This window comes from Muntiacus reevesi, chromosome 2 (genome assembly GCF_963930625.1).
Source record: "Muntiacus reevesi chromosome 2, mMunRee1.1, whole genome shotgun sequence".
In the NCBI taxonomy this organism is placed as follows: domain Eukaryota; kingdom Metazoa; phylum Chordata; class Mammalia; order Artiodactyla; family Cervidae; genus Muntiacus; species Muntiacus reevesi.
In genome coordinates this window covers 270,396,697-270,415,692 of record NC_089250.1, presented here as the reverse complement: position 1 = coordinate 270,415,692, position 18,996 = coordinate 270,396,697, and the positions used below count along the sequence as shown (strand labels likewise).

Genomic DNA, 18,996 nt, shown 5'->3' with positions numbered 1-18,996 from the left:
GGTTGCCATTTCTTTCTCCAGGGGATCTTCCTGACCTGGAGATTGAACCCATGTCTCCTGCGTTGGCAGGAAGTTTCTTTACCACGGAGCCACCAGGGAAGCCCAAAATATAATGACATATTACCAAGAGAGCGCAATATCTATTTCAACTATTGAGAGAACAGAGCTACCTGCATTTGTCAGATATCACGGTGATTAAATGTGCTAGATTTGTTACCAGCCAAGTCAGGTTTAAGTCCTTTCTTGCCTATGGTGGTTTAGTTGCTAAGTCATGCCAGGTTTCCCTGCCCTGTAGCATCTCCCTGAGTTTGCTCAAACTCATGTTCATTGAGTCAGTGATGCCATCCAACCATCTCATCCTCTGTCACCTCCTTTTCCTCCTGCCCTCAATCTTTCCCAGCATCAGGCTCTTTTCCAGTTACTTAGCTCTTCACCTCAGGTGGCCAAAGTATTGGAGCTTCAGCTTCAGCATCAGTCCTTCCAATGACTATTCAGGGTTGAGTTCCTTTAGGATTGACTGATTTGATCTTCTTGCTGCCCAAGGGACTCTTATGAGTCTTCTATAGCACACAGTTTGAAAGCATCAATTCTTTGACACTCAGCCTTATTCAGGGTCCAACTTTCGCATCCATACATGATTACTGGAAGAACCATAGCTTTGACTATAGGGACCGTTGTCAGCAAACTGATGTCTCCACTTTTTAGTATGCTGTCTAGACCTTCATAGCAGTGGTTCACTCATTTATAAGAGCTCTTTTTTTTCAGATTTTTTTTCTGCTTTTATTTTATTCATTTTAAGTTAATTACTTTTATTTGAGTATGTCGGGGCAGTCTCAGCGTGCATTGGAAAAGAATTTCCAGACACAGAGTATTTCAGAAGGGGATGCATTTATTAAGAGCAGGGAGCAGAGATAATGAAGGTGCTACAAATGCAGCTGGCTGGAGAGAGACTGTGCTTTTCATGGGTTAGCAGCTGATGTTTGCAGTCTCAAGACAAAGAAATTCCTGCTGGAAGGCTAACACTAGGTTACTGGATAGGGCACTATAGTGGCTGCCAGGATGGGCATTTTTGCCTAATTTGGGGTTAAGTCTGCTGGTGATGATGGAAGGGGTGGGGGCAGAGCTTTTGGCAATGGTTACAAAAGGGTTTTTACAGCAGTCACATATGGATGTGAGGGTTAGACTGTAAAAAAGGCTTGAGTGCGGAAGAATGGATCCTTTCAAGCTCCGGGGCTAGAGAAGACTCTTGAGAGTCCCTTTACAGCAAGGAGATCAAACCAGTCAAGCCTAGAGGAAGTCAACCCTGAATATTCATTGGAAGGACTGATTCTGAAGCTGGAGCTCCAATAATTTGGCCACCTGATGTGAACAGCTAATTCACTGGCCCTGATGCTGGAAAAGATTGAGGGTAGGAGGAGAAGGGGGCAACAGAAAATGAGATGGTCGGATGGCATCACCAACTCACTGGATATTAGTTGAACAAACTCTGGGAGATACCGAAGGACAGGGAAAGCTGGTGTGCTGCAGTCCATGCAGTCGCAAAGAGTCAGACACAACTGAGCAACTGAACAACAATGGCCAAGGGGCTCAGACAGTTCCAGAAATGACCTTGTTTCTGAGCTCCATATCTGAGGCCTTGGGGCAAGACTCTACAGAGCATAGTTGATTTATAATGTTGCATTCATTTCTGCAGTACAGCAAAGTGAATCAGTATACGTATATATTTACCCACTCTCTTTTAGATTCTTTTCCCGTATAGATCATCACAGAGTACTGAGTAGACTTTCTGTGCTGTGTAGCAGGTCTTGTCAGTTGTCTATTTTTCATATAGCTGTGTGTATATGGGGCTTTCCTGGTGGCTCATACGGTAAAGAATGGGTCAGGAAGATCCCCTGGAGAAGGGCATGGCAACCTACTCCAGAATTCTTGCCTGGAGAGTTCCATGGATAGAGGAGCCTGGCGGAGTGCAGTCCATGGGGTCACAAAGAGTCAGACATGACTGACAACTAACACTTTCACTACTTCAGCGTGTATATGTCTATCCCAATTTTCCAATTTATCCCTCCCCAACCTCCGCCTCAGTAATTATGTTTGTTTTCTACATCTGTGATTCAAATTTTATTTCATATATAGGTTCATTTGCATGATTTTTTTTAGACTCCACATATAAGTGATATCATATGATATATATAAGAGCTCTTTAAAATTTGTATGTTAAAATCTTGGAAATCTCTTAGTAAAATAAAAACAAGAAGGTAATATATCTCTGTGGAAATGAATAATAAGTGGACAAGTTTAAATCTCACTTGGTGTACCACATGTGGCCCATGCCTCATTTTTCTATGCAAGAAACAGAAGGCAAATATTTTTCACAGAGAACTGGAAGGATGGCCATTAGAGATTTTGAAGTAGAATTGATCTTCTTATCCAAGAATGTATTTGGAATCCTGGGAAATTTCTCTCTTCTTTACCATTATCTCTTCCTTCACTTTGCTGGGTGCAGGCTAAGATCCACAGATCTGATTGTTGAGTATCTGCTTATACCCCACTCCTTGGTCATGCTGTCTACAGGAACCCCAAGGACAATGGAGGTGTTTGGGTGGAAATATTTTCTCAATGATATTGAATGCAAAATTGTATACTATATCCACAGAGAGGCCAAGGGAGTGTCCGTTGGTAGGACCTGTGTCTTGAGTGTCTGCCAGGCCATCACCATCTGTCCCAGGAACTCCAGGTAGGGGCAGCTTAAAATGAAAGCTCCCAAGTACACTGGATCTGCTATTTTGCTCTGCTGGGTTGTGCACATGCTGATAAATATTCTATTTACTAGGTATGTGGAAGATCATTGGAGTAACAGAAACATCACAAAGAAGAAAGATTTGGGATTGTGTTATGGTGTGATTCATAATAGAATCAAAGTTTTACTGAGTGTAGGATGGGTTTTACTTCCTGCTGTGTCATGTCTGCTCTCACGATCTGGTTTAGCGGCTCCATGGTTTTCATCTTGTCCAGGCCCAAGCAAAGGGTGCAATATATTCACAGAGCCAGCATCTCTGCAAGATCCTCCCCGAATCTAGAGCTCCCTAGAGCATCCTGGTCCTGGTGAGCATCTTTGTGTCTTTGTACAGTGTCTCCTCCGTGTTTCACATTTATTGGGCTCTTTTTAACAATCCCAGCTTGTGACTGGTGACTGCTGCACCCATTACTGCATACTTCCCAGCTGTAAGCCCCTACATTCTCAGGAGTCATGGTTGCAGAGTACCCAGGCTCTCCTTTTCTTGGATAAAGATGAAATAATCACCTAAGCTTATGTTGTTCAGTCACCAAGTTGTGTCCAACTCTTTGCGACCCCATGGACTGCAGGACACCAGGTTCCCCTGTCCTTTACTATCCCTAGGAGTTTGCTCCAATTCATGTCCATTGAATCGGTGATGATATCTAACCATGTCATCCTCTGCCACCCGCTTCTCCTCCTGCCGTCAATCTTTCCCAGCATCAGGATCTTTTCCAATGAGTCAGCCCTTTATATCAGGTGGCCTAAGTATTAGAGCTTCAGCTTCAGCATCAGTCCTTCCAGTGAATATTGAGGGTTGATTTTCTCTAGGATTGACTGGTTTGATCTCCTTGCTGTCCAAGGGACTGTTAAGAGTCCTCTCTACCACCACAGTTTGAAAGCATCAGTTGTTCAGCGCTCAGCCTTTTTATGGTCCAACTCTCACATCCATACATGACTACAGGAAAAACCACAGCCTTGATTAGACGGACGTTTGTTGGCAAAGTAATGTCTCTGCTTTTCAATATGCTGTCTAGGTTGGTCATAGCTTTTCTTCCACGGAGCAAGCGTCTTTTAATTTTGTGGCTGCAGTCACCATCCACAGTGGTTTTCGAGCCCAAGAACTGTCTCTTGCTAGGGTTCAAAGGGGGCTCAAAGTGTATAGTTTTAATGGTCCACTTTGGTGACCTGACAAACGGGATGAAGTCACAGTGACCAAATTGCCCTCGTGGGCATCCTGTTCTTTTCTTAAAGTGATATCCTGTTTTTTCCTGCTGATGTCCTGTTTTACCAGTTTCTCAAGACTTTCCAGTTTCTCAAGACTACGGGACCCCCGGACCATGAGACCCCTTTGACTCCCTAGTAACAAGACACCGGCTGCAGGCTAGAGATACACTAATGCCCCCTCCCTTCGGGACGCAGTTCCCCATCGACAAGGTATAAGAAGGGATGGCTGTAAGGGAGCACACTGGCTTCTCTCAAAAGGCAGCCACTTCTCTCTTCCCGCAATAAAGCTTTCTCTGCCGGGATGCCCAGGTCACTCTCCTCTTCGCGCCAGTCTGTCATCACTGTTTCCGCTTTTCCCCCATCAATTTGCTGTGAAGTGATGGGAGTGTGTGTCATAATCTTGGTTTTTTGAATGTTGAGTTTAAAGTAAGTCAAAAAAAAGAAAAATCTCGTATATCAACACATGTATGTGGAGTCTAGAAAAAAGGTGTTGACGATCCTATTTTCAAAGTAGAAGAAGACACAAAGACATAGAGAGGAAATGTATGGACACCAAGGGGGGAGAAGGGGTGAGGGGGATAAATTGGCAGATTGGGATTGACACCTATACACTCTTGATGCTATGTATAAAATAGATAACTGATGAGAACGTGCTCTATAGCACAGAGTACTCAATGCTCAGTGCTCTGTGCTGACCTGAGTCTGAAAGAAGCCCAAAACGGAGCGGGTATATGTATCTGTATGACTGATTTATTTTTCTGTGCAGTAGAGACTAACACAACTTTATAAAGCAACTATACGCTACTAAAAAATAATTTTAAAAATTTCAGTGTCATCCAAGGATTAGCAGAGGTGGGGCTATGAATATTCTGTGTCTGGAGGATTTTCTGGACAGTGAAAACGATTTGTGGAAAACTTTTATTTTTTTAACAGTTAATTTTTTAATTCAAAGAATTTGAATTCTAAAAGAACAGTCAATAAAATGGGTGCCAGGTGTCTCAAGAAATATTCAGTCCCTTGAGCTCCGTGTGCCATTAAACTTGGAAGTATTGACAGGTACACTGAGACGGGTGTTTGGTTTCCTTATTTTTAAGTCTGGATACTATAAAATCCTTAGAGGAAAACATAGGCAGAACATTATTTGACATAAATCTCAGCAACATCTTTTTCAATCCATCTACTACAGCAATGGAAGTAAAAGCAAAAGCAAACAAGTTGGACCAAATTTAACTCAAAGGAAACCACAAATAAAACAAAAAGCCCACGGAATGGGAGGAAATGTTTGTGACTGACAAGGAATTAGTCTCCAAAACTTACAAATCATTCATGTAACTGAGTACCCAAAAAATGCAATCAAAAATGGGCAGAAGACCTAAACAGACATTTCTCTAAAGAAGACATACAGATGGCCAAGAGGCACATGAAAAGATGCTCAACATCACTAATTATTGCTTGCACACATGCTAAGTCACTTCAGTCGTGTCTGACTCTGTGTGACCCCATGAACTGCAGCCCACCAGGCTCCCCTGTCCACGGGATTCTCCAGGCAAGAATACTGGAGTGGGTTGCCATTTCCTTCTCCATTGTCTGAAAGGTAACCAAAGGTAATTAAACCCAGAAGCAAGCTGAGAAAAAAGAAAAAAACAAACCCTAAAAGAACCAGAACTACTTCAATTACTCCTTTTTGAGCTAGTACTCCCATACTGGTTCCAAGGGCGGGGAGAATTTCCTGACAACCAAATGTACATCTTTGTTACAGATAAAGTTAGTTTTAACTCTTGGAGACTCTCACCCCCTTGTCACTAGATGATCACTACTTATTAGAGAAATGCAAATCGAAACTGCAGTGAGATATCACCTTACAACAGAATGCCCATCACCAAAAAGGCTACAAATAATAGTGCTAAAGAGGGTCTGGAGAAAAGAGAACCCTCCTTGGTGGGAACGTCACTGTTAGAAAGAATGTACACTGGTACAGTCAAAGTGGACAACAGTATGGAGTTTCCTTTTTAAAAAAAAGTAAACAAAAATAAATGGAAAACTTATCAAGTTTGATTATTAATCAATTCAAAGCTTATAAATAATGGATTCATGTCACTATATGTTTCTCCAGTGTCACAAACTGTACAACCCTGAAAGTGAACATTTGCTTATGAATTTGCAGGCCGTTGTCTAGCACGTGTGCTTATGTGAATAACTGGTGTCAAAGCAAGACACGTGCAGGCCACCAGTCTACACAAATGATGCTAAGGCAGCAATATAATGGTCAGTGTAAGTAACTCTCACCAATACTCCTATGCAATCCATACTGTAAGCATCATAATGTCCCAGATGTTAAAAACGAGGAAATGATGCACTGTACCATTTGTGGAAAATATGATCTCAAGTTATTTGAGGGTTATGGCCAGTAGAAAAAGAGGAGTTACCATGAGATGTCATTCTACGTGCATCCTAAGTCACTTCAGACGTGTCCAACTCTTTGTGACCACGTGGAGTGTAGCCTGCCAGACTTCTCTGTCCATGGGATTCTCCAGACAAGAATACTGGAATGGGTTGCCCTGCCCTCCTTCAGGGGATCTTCCAGACCCAGGGATCAAACCAGTGTCTCTTATGTCTCTGGCATTGGCAGACAAATTCTTTACCACTAGCACTACCTGGGAAGCCCCAAGAGATGTCATCCTACTGTGTTACAGATACTTTGTATTCACCATCAGTTAGTGACGACTTAAAAAAAAACCCAGGGGGATGTTAATGCTTCTATCAGTGTTAACATTGGTGGTGGAATACATGTGTGCATGCTCAGTTGTGTCTGACTCTTGCAACCCCATGCACTGGAGCCCACCAACCTGCTCTGTCAATGGGATTTCCCACGGCAAAAATATTGGAGTGGGTTGCCATTTCCTTCTCCAGGGGATCTTCCTGACCCAGGGATCAAACCTACATCTCCTGTGTCTCCTGCATTGGCAGGCAGGTTCTTTACCACTGAACCACCTGGAAGCTTGTTACTGATGAGAACACTTCATCAATTATACATCAAGTTTAATATATGAAAAGCTGTTCACTTTTATTAATTAACATAGAGTAAGTTCACACATAATCTAAATAAAACTTTCCAAAGTTTATAATCTTTGATCAAAATACAGATTACAAGCATTTGGAAACATTCTTGTTCTTCTGATACAATGGTCAGAGTAATGTGATATTTATGGTTTACAAAACAGAGAGAGCCAAAATTTAGTAAACAAGGATGTACATTAATTACATGACCTTTCAGGAAAAGGTTACATCGATTTTTGTTGGGTATCTGTGAAGATTTCCTGATTGCTACCATGTCAACTAAAATTCATGACTTCTAGTTATTGCAGTTATAAACATACCTCAAGATTTCGGTGAACTGCCATCTTTATATCCATAAAAAACCATTGGCACAACTGTTTAAAATTTAGACTCTCTTACTTTAATACAAAGAATTATTCTCTGAACACTTACCTAATGGTGACATAGAGGGATGATTTAAACAATGACAGTCATCACCTTAATTTAGACTTCCACTATACATTTCACATTACAAGATCCTTAATAGTCCATAGAAAAGTAGATAAAAATTGTTTCCACCTAATATAGAAGGGTCTTGTTTAACTTTGAGACAGCAAAGATCAAGAATATTAGTTTTTAAAAAAGCATGTTAGTTCACATACACACTAGAAACAAAGGTCTAGCCTGTAGTAATTTGAAAGTTGAGTTATATTCAATTTTATTTTCACATAATGTCAATATGAACAAGGATACAATGATAATAATTACATTGCCCAACATCTCTCACCTTGATCCTATGGTCCAAGTAACAAATAAGTTTTCTAAGTGTTTTAACTATGGATTATTTTCTATAATATCCTGATTTAAAGTAATACCAGAAAAGCGTTATTGACTGAATGCTATCTTTGATGAATTCTCTGATATTTATTTAGACCTGAGTTTTTAAATTCGTTTTGTACATTTCTCACAGCATTAAACGTTCTTCCCAGGATGAACCCTCCGGCATTTTCTGATGTGTATGCTTAGGACAAACCTGTTTCCTCACTTATTACATTTGTAGGGTCTGTCTCCAGCACACGGTCTCTGATGCTGAATGAGGTGACGGTTCACTTCAAGGCTCTGTCACATTATTTATATTTGTAAGACTACTTCACAGTATGAATTATGTTATGGCTAGTAAGATTTGAGTGTCAGTTAAAAGCTTTGCCTCATTCTTTACATTTGTATGGTTTCTCCCCAGTATGAATCTGCCTATGTTTATTAAAGTTTGAACTCTGATTAAAGGCTTTGCCACATTCTGTACATTTATAAGGCTTCTCTCTTGTATGAATTCACCTATGTTTATTAAGGTTTGAACTCTGATTAAAGGCTTTGCCTCATTCTGTACATTCATAAGGCTTCTCTCTTGTATGAATTCGCCTATGTTTATTAAGGTTTGAACTCTGATTAAAGGTTTTGCCACATTCTGTACATTTATAAGGCTTCTCTCTTGTATGAATTCGCCCATGGTTATTAAGTTTTGAACTCTGATTAAAGGCTTTGCCACATTCTGTACATTTATAAGGCTTCTCTCCTGTATGAATTCGCTGATCTTGAATAACATGTGAACGCCTGATAAAGGCTTTGCCACATTCTGTACATTTATAAGGCTTCTCCCCAGTATGAATTCTCTGATGTCGATTAAGATTTGAGGAACTGATAAAAGCTTTGCCACATTCTCTACACTTGTATGGTTTTTCCCCAGTATGGATTCGCTGATGTTCTATAAGTGTCATACTTTTGTTAAAGGCTTTCCCACAATTCTGAAATTTATATGGCTTCTCCCCAGTATGGATTCGCTGATGTTGAGTAAGTGCCGTACTTTGATTAAAGGCTTTCCCACAATTTTGACATTTATATGGTTTTTCCCCAGTGTGGATTCGCCTATGTTGATTAAGGTTTGATTTCCGAGTAAAGGCTTTGCCACATTCTGTACATTTGTAAGTCTTCTCTGCAGTGTGAGTTCTGAGATGTCGAGTAAAGTTTGAGGGCTTGCTAAAGGTTTTGCCACATTCTGTGCATTGGTTAGGTTTCCCTCCAGTATGGGTTTTCCTGTGTCTTTTTAGATTTGATAATTGAGGAAAGACTTTCCCACATTTATTCCACTTGCCGTGGTCCCCCTTAGCATGAATACTCGAATGTTGAGTAAGTTGTGATGACTGGTTAGAAACTTGAACACATTCACTAAATTTGTAATTGTTTTCTTCAGTGTGGATATTCCTATCTGTAAAAAGATTTGAGCTTTGATAAAAGACATTTCTATATTCATCCCGTTCATCATGGTTCTCTGAACACTGAGTTCTCTGATGATTCATGAGACCTGAGTATTGGTCAAAGTGATTCCCAGGTTCAAGGCATGGGTAGATTCTGGCTCCATCATAAATACTGTTGTAATAACTGAAGATGGAGCTCTCGCTTAAGGCCTCACTCGCTGGATTACACAGGGAAGGTTGTTCCGCATTATCTGTACTATGATACCCGTTGAATGACGGCGGCCAGATAAAGACTCTCTCATTATTATCGACATTACAGATATTGGAATAGGGAGAAAATGTTTCTTGTTGGAAAAATAATGAGCCCTCACTAAAGGATCTCTCAACTTGATCATCGTGAGATTTTCTTCCTTCATTTTCAAATCGCTGGCTTTCAGACATGTATGACTGACTGTTTAATTCAAACCTATGTTCATGCTGGTTTGAGTGATTATTTATAGCATAGACTAGGTGACTTTCCATGTTTTCAAAATTTCACATCAGAGAATATGTATTTTTTTTTAATCATATGGGTCCTTGCTTACAAAAACATATTTTTCTGCCGAACTTATTGACTTCAAATGGGATTTTTTCCAATTTGACAAACATCCTCAATTTCTTTTGGCAATCATGTTTTCATCATGGATAATTGTCCCGATTTGGTTACATCTAAATCAACATCTTTTTGCCCTTCACAGGCCCCCTTACTTTCCCAGTCTTTCATTAAGTAGAGATTTCCAAGCTGAGAGCTCTCAGAACTTCCCAGCACCTCACACATGAATCTCCTATGCACGGCTTCTTTGGGAACAAACCCTGGGTGTCATGAGAAGATATCACTGAAAGATAACAAATAACCGAGATCCCACTTAGTACTTGGAGTGAATATGCTTTACAGTTGTATGCAATACTGACAAACCCTTAGCTAGATTAATAAGAGGTGAGATGCAAGTAAGATCAGAAGTAAAAACAACGGCCCTGTACATGTTACATAGAACAAAAAGTCATTCTATCAGGTTACGATAAAAGATACTATACCAAAAAGTTGAATACCTCAAAGAAAGATTCAATTCTTAGAAACACAGAACACCTTAGATGTTAGCATGAGTGAATTAAAAAATTATAGCACACCTAAAACTATTAGTAAAGAGTAAAAAAGTAATTTAAAAAATCCCTGGGTGAGATGAATTAACTGGAAAATTTCAGCAACCTTTCAAGAAAAATAAATATCAATTCTCCATAAAGGATCACCATGTACACACTACTATATTTAAAATGGATAGCCAACAAGTTCCTACTGTACTGCAGAGGGAACTCTGCTCAATATCATGTGGCTGCCTGGATGGGAGGGGAATCTGGGGGAGAACGGACACATGTACATGGATGGCTGAGTCACTCTGCTGCCCACAACGTTGTTCATTGGTTATACTCCAGTACAAAATAAAAGAACAGTAAAAATATATTTCTGTGAGTTAATAGATATATTAAATAGTTTTAGCATTGATGAGTTGGAGTAAATGCACTTAAAATGTCTAAAATTTGCTCATAGGAAGTAAAAATTGGGAGGTAGAAATTGGGGATTACATTTTATGATCTCAGGGACTGAGTCTGAACTTCGGAGAGCCATGTTTGAAATTTCCATTGGAAACTGGAAAGCAGGAAGCATATATCTGCTCCCAGTATTTCTGGAATTTTGTCAACTAATCCCAGCATCTCCACAACTCTCCTCACACGTTTCTGACTTGAGGCAGAGTCAGGAATTTGGAAAGGCCTTAAGGCAGACTTTGTCAGAAGTGTAAGCAGCTTTTCCTAGGTCCCCCAAAGCAGCGAGAGTATGCAGGTCCCCAGAGACCAGGAGGAAAGTTTTCGCTCTCAGTGAAAGTGAGGGAAAAACCCCTGGAGCTGAAGAACAACACACGGAGGTTTAAGAGCAGAAGAACGGGGAAGATCATGTCCCTCTTTGACAGAAATAAACCCAGGCTTCTCACTCTAGTGAAGCAGGCCCCCCCAGACCACCTGAACAAGTCTGGCTTCCTCTGTGGTCTTTGGACCCCTCACCTGTGTCATCTGCTTCATTCATTCACACCTAGCGATGGGATTCTTCCTTTACTCCAAAGGGACCTGCTCGTTAGAAAAATGAACACACACAGACACACAAAGAAAAATGAACACAATTAGGACTTTGTGTTTAACATATATGCTCTAGTATGTACAAAAACAACCAAGAAGGAACTGCTGCGTAGCCCAGGGAACTATTCTCAATATTTGTAATAACCCATAAGGGAAAGTGTCTGACTTGACTAATGAAAGCCTCTCCTTAGAAAACTCAGTATCTCTCCTGAACACAGCTGAGTGCTCATATTTCAGAGCCAACGAGCAGCAAAGAGACACTAGGAGGCAGTGGAGTTTCCCCCTTAACTGTGTTGGATTGTGCACCCCCCTCACTACGTCTTTCTAAGATTTTATTAAAGATAAACAGAAAAAAATGGAACTTCATGGTGTGAGAATCTAGCAGAAAACACCCAAAATCAGTGACCATCAGATGTAATGGGATAAACTGGTGTCAGGTGAGAGAAACACTTGAGAAGACACATGGTCTCTGCTCAGGTACTTTCAGCAAAATTAAGGAAATTTCAATGTGTCTTGAAAAAATTTCAGCTTTATGCATTTTTACTCCAAAAATACCTCCCCTGTTCTGTATCCCTAATAGCACATTTAAACAACAGATCTTTCTTACCAATGTAGAGAATAGTCAGAATTTTTTCAAAAGTCTCTAAGGAATTCTAGACTGTGAGGAAAGCTGAGCGCCCCAAAATTGATGCTTTTGAACTATGGTGTTGGAGAAGACTCTTGAGAGTCCCTTGGACTGCAAGGAGATTCAACCAGTCCATCCTAAAGGAGATCAGTCCTGGGTGTTCATTGAAAGGACTGATGTTGAAGCTGAAACTCCAATACTTTGGCCACCTCATGCGAAGAGTTGACTCATTGGAAAAGACCCTGATGCTGGGAGGGATTGGGGGCAGGAGGAGAAGGGGATGACAGAGGATGAGATGGTTGGATGGAATCACTGACTCAATGGGCATGAGTTTGAGTAAACTCCAGGAGTTTGTGATGGACAGGGAGGCCAGGCGTGCTGCGATTCACAGGGTCGCAAAGAGTTGGACACGACTGAGTGACTACACTGAACTGAACAGTCACTCAGTCGTGTCTGACTCTTTGCGACCCCACCCCATCCCAAGGGGAATTCTGCATATCAATGCGTTCCCTAGTTGATCTTTCCAAAAGGGAATATTTTGAAAAACTGAAAGCTGTTAATTCCCGATGGGAATGCTTCATGCTCTGTAGGGAGCCTGGAAGCAGAAAGGAGAAGAGGCCCATGCAGAGAGAAGAGCCTGATTGTGACTCATAAAATAGAAGAAAAAATAGGATTTAATAGTTGAAAACCACCTCGCCAGGCAAGAATACCGGAAAAAGAGAATTAAAGATGTATATGTTTTCAATCCAGGGCATTTAAGGAGGAAAAAGCAGACATAGCCTCTCACCTGGATCAGGACATTCCCCTGAGAAGCTGCCATTCCCTCCTCTTCTTCCTCCTGCCCTGGGTCATTTTCGCATCACGACTGTGGAAGAATCACCTCAGCATCGTGAGATTACACCTCCAGAGGTGCCAGCACAGCTCCTTCGTCTGCTCCCAATACCCCCACAGGCAGAAGGACCTTGAAAGGCGAGAAAGGCCGACCTCTCCCGTCCTTCATCTCAGGAGAGGTTCAGGACAATCAGCTCCTCTGTGGAGACCAATCTATCAAATTGTTGTTGTTGTTGTCGTCTACTCTTCTTTCTTCATATAAATTACCCCAAATTGTGCTCACATGGGTGTGTGGGCTGCACTGACTTGCCCCTTTAAAGCCCATGCAGAGCAGAACTTGCTGCCTCTCTGCGGACTGACGCTGGGCCTCAGCTCTCACAAATGGACCAGGAGCCGTGTCCTTAACTCGGGCCCCCCCTTAGAGTCCCCTGGAGCACTTCCTACACACCACACTGGGGCTCCCACAGGGCCAAGAGAGAACTCTGTCGGGAGGGCGCCGGGGAGGTCATTTCCTAACACCGGTCACGTGACCCTGATGGGAAACAGATGGAAACCACTTGGCCAATGGTTCAGATTCTTCCTGAACCATTTCAGTGAATTGAACCCCTCGAGGTCAGGTCCCCACTCTAAGAAGTTATGAATCTGCAGGTCTGAAGTGGGGCCATGAAATGAGGCTTCAGCAAGTTCCCTGTTTGTTCTGATGCTTCTCCCCCAAGACCCACACTCAGGAGCCCTGGGCTTCAGCCCTCACACTCAGCACAGCTGGGACCTCTCAGGAGGGGAGGTTTTAGGGTGGGAATTTCTGAGGGAGGTCAGGCTAGAACCAGGCAGAGAAAGCTGCAATTCTTGGGGTTCAGGCCTTTCTAAGTGACCCTGGGTGAAGTGCTGTGGGCTCCCCAGGCTGAGTGTGGATGGGTTCATTCAAACCAGAGGAGCAGGATTCTGGTGAGCTCTGAGGGTGTCACTAAAGGGGGTCCTGTGAAGTAGACCCGGGGGTTCAGCAAGACTGCTGGTCTCAAGGAAGGGGGTCATCTAGTGCAAGTGCTCACAGAACTGGCTGGTGTGAGTTCAAGGACCTGCAGGCTGCCTGCTCCCCAGACAGACGCTGAGGCAGCAACAGCATGGAGCAGTTCAGGGGAGCTCTCAACAGCACTCTGTAGAATCCTTCTTATTAGAGCCGTCACCATGCCCCAGCAGTTATGGGGGCACAGGGTAAGGTACATGTAGAAATGATGGAAAATATATTATCACATTATTTGAGGGTTAAGGGTAGTAAGGTAACTAATTGTTACAGATGCTATCCTCTGTGCTACCTAATAGTTTATTGTCACAATCTCTCCCCCGTAACCTTAAGGAAGGTGGGAGAGTTTAATGTTGGTGGTGGGTTAATACTTCATTCATTACACATCAACTTTATCACCAAAAACCATTCAATTTTATTAATTAACATATAAGAATATCACACATAGTCATAATAAAACCTTTTACAATCCACTGCGTGACCTTAATTAAAATACAGATTTACAAACATAGACAACAATATTCATTTCTCTGATACAATGAGCTGAGAATCGTGACTTCTGTGGTTACAAAATAGAGGCTAATCATTTAATAAACAAGGTGTAACTAGCTACATGACTCTTCTGGGAAGCCTTTCACATACTTTTCTAGGGTTATCAGAGATGTCGTTATCGCAAACATGTCAACTAATATTAATGACTTTGGTTGATATGATAAAGATACATCAAAATTCCAGTGAACTGTCATTGTCTTATCCTTAATAAGCAAGTAATATAACTATTGAAAATTTAGAACAATCCTTTGTCTTACTTTAATACATGGAATTAATTCCAATACATTCTTTGATATTTATTTAGATTTGATTAAATACTTTGCTACTTGTTTTTTAAACATCATTCACTTGTCTTTCTTGTATAAACCCTCTCCTGTTTTCTAAACTACATTTGGGACGAACCTCTTTCATCACTTATTACATTACTAGAGTTTCTCTCCAGAATGTACACTGCATATGCATTAAATAAGCAGGGTGATGATATACAACCTTGACATTCTCCTTTCCCAATTTGGAACCAGTCTGTTGTTCCATGTCCGGTTCTAACTGTTGCTTCTTGACCTGTATACAGGTTTCTCAGGGGGCAGCTAAGGTGGTCTGGTATTCTCATCTGTTTAAGAATTTTCCACAGTTTGTTGTGATCCACACAGTCAAACGCTTTAGTGTAGTCAAACGCTTCTGCTGCAATACAGCAGAAGTGGATGTTTTTCTGGAATTCCCTTTTTCTATGATCCAATGAATGTTGGCAATTTAATCTGCATTTTCCAAATCTGGCTTGTACATCTGGAAGTTCTCAGTTCACATACAGTTGAAGGCTGGCTTGAAGGATTTTCAGGATTACCTTGGTAGCATTTGAAATGAGTGCTATTGTGCAGTAGTTTGAACATTCTCTGGCATTGCCCTTCTTTGGGACAGGAATGAAAACTGACCTTTTCCAGTCCTGTGGCCACTGCTGAGTTTTCCAAATTTGCTGGCATACCTAGTGAAGCACTTTCACAGCATCATCTTTTAGGATTTAAAATAGCTCAGCTGGAATTCCATCACCTCCACTAGCCTTGTTGGTAGTAATTCTTTCTAAGGCCCAGTTGACTTCACACTCCAGGATGTCTGGCTCTAGGTGAGTGACACCATTGTGGTTATCTGGGTCATTAAGACCTTTTTTGTACAGTTCTTCTGTGTATTCTTGCCACCTCTTCTTAATCTCTTCTGCTTCTGTTAGGTCCATACCATTTCTGTCCTTTATTGAGCCCATCTTTGCATGAAATGTTCCCTTGGTATCTCTGATTTTTGTGAAGAGATCTCTAGTCTTTCCCATTCTATTGTTTTCTTCTGTTTTTTTACATTGATCTCTCAGGAAGGCTTTCTTATCTCTCCTTGCTCTTCTTTGGAGCTCTGCTTTCAAATGCATATATCCTTCCTTTCCTCCTTTGCCTTTCGCTTCTCTACTTTTCTCAGCTATTTGTAAGGCCTCCTCAGACAGCCATCTTGCTGTCCACATAGGTGGCCCAGTGGCTCTTGGCTACTGCTTATGGCCTCGTCCAGTGACGTTGCACTGCGCGCCCTGTCAGCGGACTCTCTGCCAGGCCTGGGAACGAACATTCCTAGCACCATGGCTCAAACCGGATGTGAAATGCCACCAAAACCGTGGTCAGACTTACGGCCATGAAGGGGCCATGCTGACAGGAAGCTGGCTCCTGCTGTCTGCTCCTGCGAAGATTAAATCAGGAGCCACCGCCACTGTTGGCCTTCAGCACCCCCTGAAAGGCGCTGAGGGGGGAGGTCAGGAGCGCGGACTCTGTGCTCTGGGAGAACTGGCAGGACAGGCCTGCAGACAGTCAGATGTTTTCAGGTAAAGATTTTCATGAGCCCAGATTCCTGCCTCTTCTCATGCCTAGAGAAGCACTAAAATCAGTAACTCTGACAACTGCTCTGGGTTTTGTGATTTTTTTGTGTTCTAATAATACCACATCAGAGGTTAAACTCTATTTAGATAAATCTAGACAACTGGCTACCAGGCTAAAGGTCTCCTTGAAGTGCTAGGTCTAGACTGGAAATCAAGCTTACTCTCCTGGAAAAAAAAAAATGAGAGATCTACTTTGCTTATTAATGTTCAAGTTTTCACTCCTCAAACTACTTCGACTGAGTCTGTCACACCTCCCGTAGTCACTCTGGGCTAATACAAACGACATCAAAGTATGTGAGACCACAGCAGAAGGCTCCATTCCCTTGGAGAGGGTAGCACAAGTGCTGACTCTATCTAGATCAAAATTGCTAAAAAACATAACTTGGCTCTTACTCCTGCTTGGGCCCCTGGTCACAGTAATTCTTTTACTGATTTTTGGCCCCTGCCTTTCTAAATCTCCTTGCTAAATTCGTCTCTTTCAGATTACTACAGTTTCACATCAAGATAGTGGTGATGCAGAGATTCCAGCCAATTTTCAGAACAGATCCTGCGGGAATAACAACAGAACTCACCCTGGGGTCCCTTAATGAGACAGGGCGAGAGCTCTGCGACCCCAGCTAGGTGGGGTCTACAGTCCCATGCCAGCCTGAAGAAGCTACAGAAGAGAGACCTCCACCTTCATCTTCCCAATAAACATCTTTTTGGTTCGTGTCTCTCAGAGGGATTTAAGGGAGAAGACAGAGGGCCCCCAGGCTGGAAAGCTGGTCTGTCGAGTGGAGTAAAGTTGAAGCTTTGCTCTCACCCAGACACTCCAAGGACAGAGCTAGTGGCAGAAGCTGAGCTCTGCTGGGGTAAAGAGATAAAATGCCCAGTCCTGAGGACAAGGAAAGCTTCCCTCTTGGCACACGGGCAGGAGGGCTACTTGGGGCCGAGAGAAGCATGTGGCCCCATCCCACAGCAAGTGTGGACACGCACCACAGGCCTGTGTGGGGGATCAACGTGAGGAAAAGGCTGTACATGCGTGCTGGGGAGGGTCCAGGGAAGAGTGGGTGTGGAAAAGGAAACAAGGTAAGAGGCCAATGGCAAACAGGAGCCCAGGAGGACGTCCAGGGCAAGGAAGTAGCACCGAGTGCTGGCACGGCAGGCACAGTGCTGACGGGCGCAAAGGCCTCAGGGAGGACCGGCGGCAGGCTTCAGACCAGAGTTGGGCCTTAGAACCAGTCGGGCCTCAGTGAGAACCAGAGTAGAGCTGTATGAGAACCCTAATCTTACCTTAGTGAGGACCAGCGGCAGGCTTTAGAACCAGAGTCGGGCCTGAGAACCAGTCGGGCCTTGTGAGAACCAGGATAGAGCAGTATGAGAACCAGAATCTTGGCTTAGTGAGGACCTGATTCTGAAACCAGTGAGGGGTGGGGTGGGACCCCTGGGGAGGAGAGGGGGTCAGGGCCTCCCATGGAGAAGCACGGTGGGGTGGGGTCTTGCCACAGTGGGGCCTCCAGGGAGGGGGGTGCGAGGTGGGGCCTTGGTGATTTGGGTCTTAGGCTCTTTGTCCACTACCTTCCAGAGAACAGTTGTTGGGAGTAGGGTTTTTTTTGTTTCTTTGTTTTTTGACGGTCCCCAAGCTTGTTGAGGGCCTTCCCGGGTGGCTCTGCAGTAAAGAATCTGCCTGAGATGCAGAAAACGCAGGAGACATCACTGGTTGGATGCCTGGGTCAAGAAGATACCTCGAGGTGGGCATGGAAACCCATTCCAGAATTGTTACCTGGAGAATCCAACGGACAGAGACTGGCGGGCCACAGTCCACAGCATCACAAAGAATCAGACACGACTGAATCAACTGAGCGCACATGCAGGCTTGGTGGATGTTAACTGTCCCCAGGTTTTCACAGTTGTTTTTACCAGGGTCAGGCCTAACTTGTACCAGAGTCAGGATTAAACCAGAACCACAGCCGGGCCTGAGTGTGGACCAGGGTGAGGCCTGAGTGTCGACCAAAGTCAGTCCTAATGATGACCAGTGTCAGGCCTTAGTTAGTGTGGACCGGAGTCTGTCCTAAGTGAGGATGACAGACAGGCATAGGAGTGGACCAGGGTCAGGCCAAAATGAGTACCACAGTCAGGTCTAAGTGAGCACCAGAGTCAGGCCTTAGCGTGCACCAGAGTCAGGGCTTAGTGTGCCCCAGAGTATGGCCTTGGCGTGCACCAGAATCAGGTCTCAGGATGGACCTGAGTCCGGGTAAGTAAGTAACAGAGTCAGGCCTTATGTGGACCAGAGTCTGCCTGAGTGTGGACAAGAGTCATTTCTGAGTGTGGACCAGAGTCAGGCCCGAGCGTGGACCAGAGTCAGGCCCGAGTGTGGAACCCAGTCTACCTGATGCGTGACTGTTACCCACTTAGGTCTGGCTCTGGTCCAGACCTAGACCTGACTCTGGTCCACGCTAAGGCCAGACTCTGCTCCACACTCAGTACAGACTCGGGTCCACACTAAGGCCTGACTCTAGTTCACACCGAGTCTGGTCAATGCTAAGGCCTGTCTGTTCCACACTAAGGCCTGAATTTGCTACTCACTAAGGCCCATACATCATAAATCACTTCAACCTCAAATAAGTTATA

At 43.2% G+C, this 18,996-nt stretch overlaps 1 pseudogene; it reads right to left on the bottom strand.

The window, feature by feature from the left end:
- Nucleotides 1–8,181: 8,181 nt before the first annotated feature.
- LOC136157573 (zinc finger protein 724-like) lies at nucleotides 8,182–9,729 on the bottom strand (annotated as a pseudogene).
- Between the last annotated feature and the right edge of the window lie 9,267 nt (nucleotides 9,730–18,996).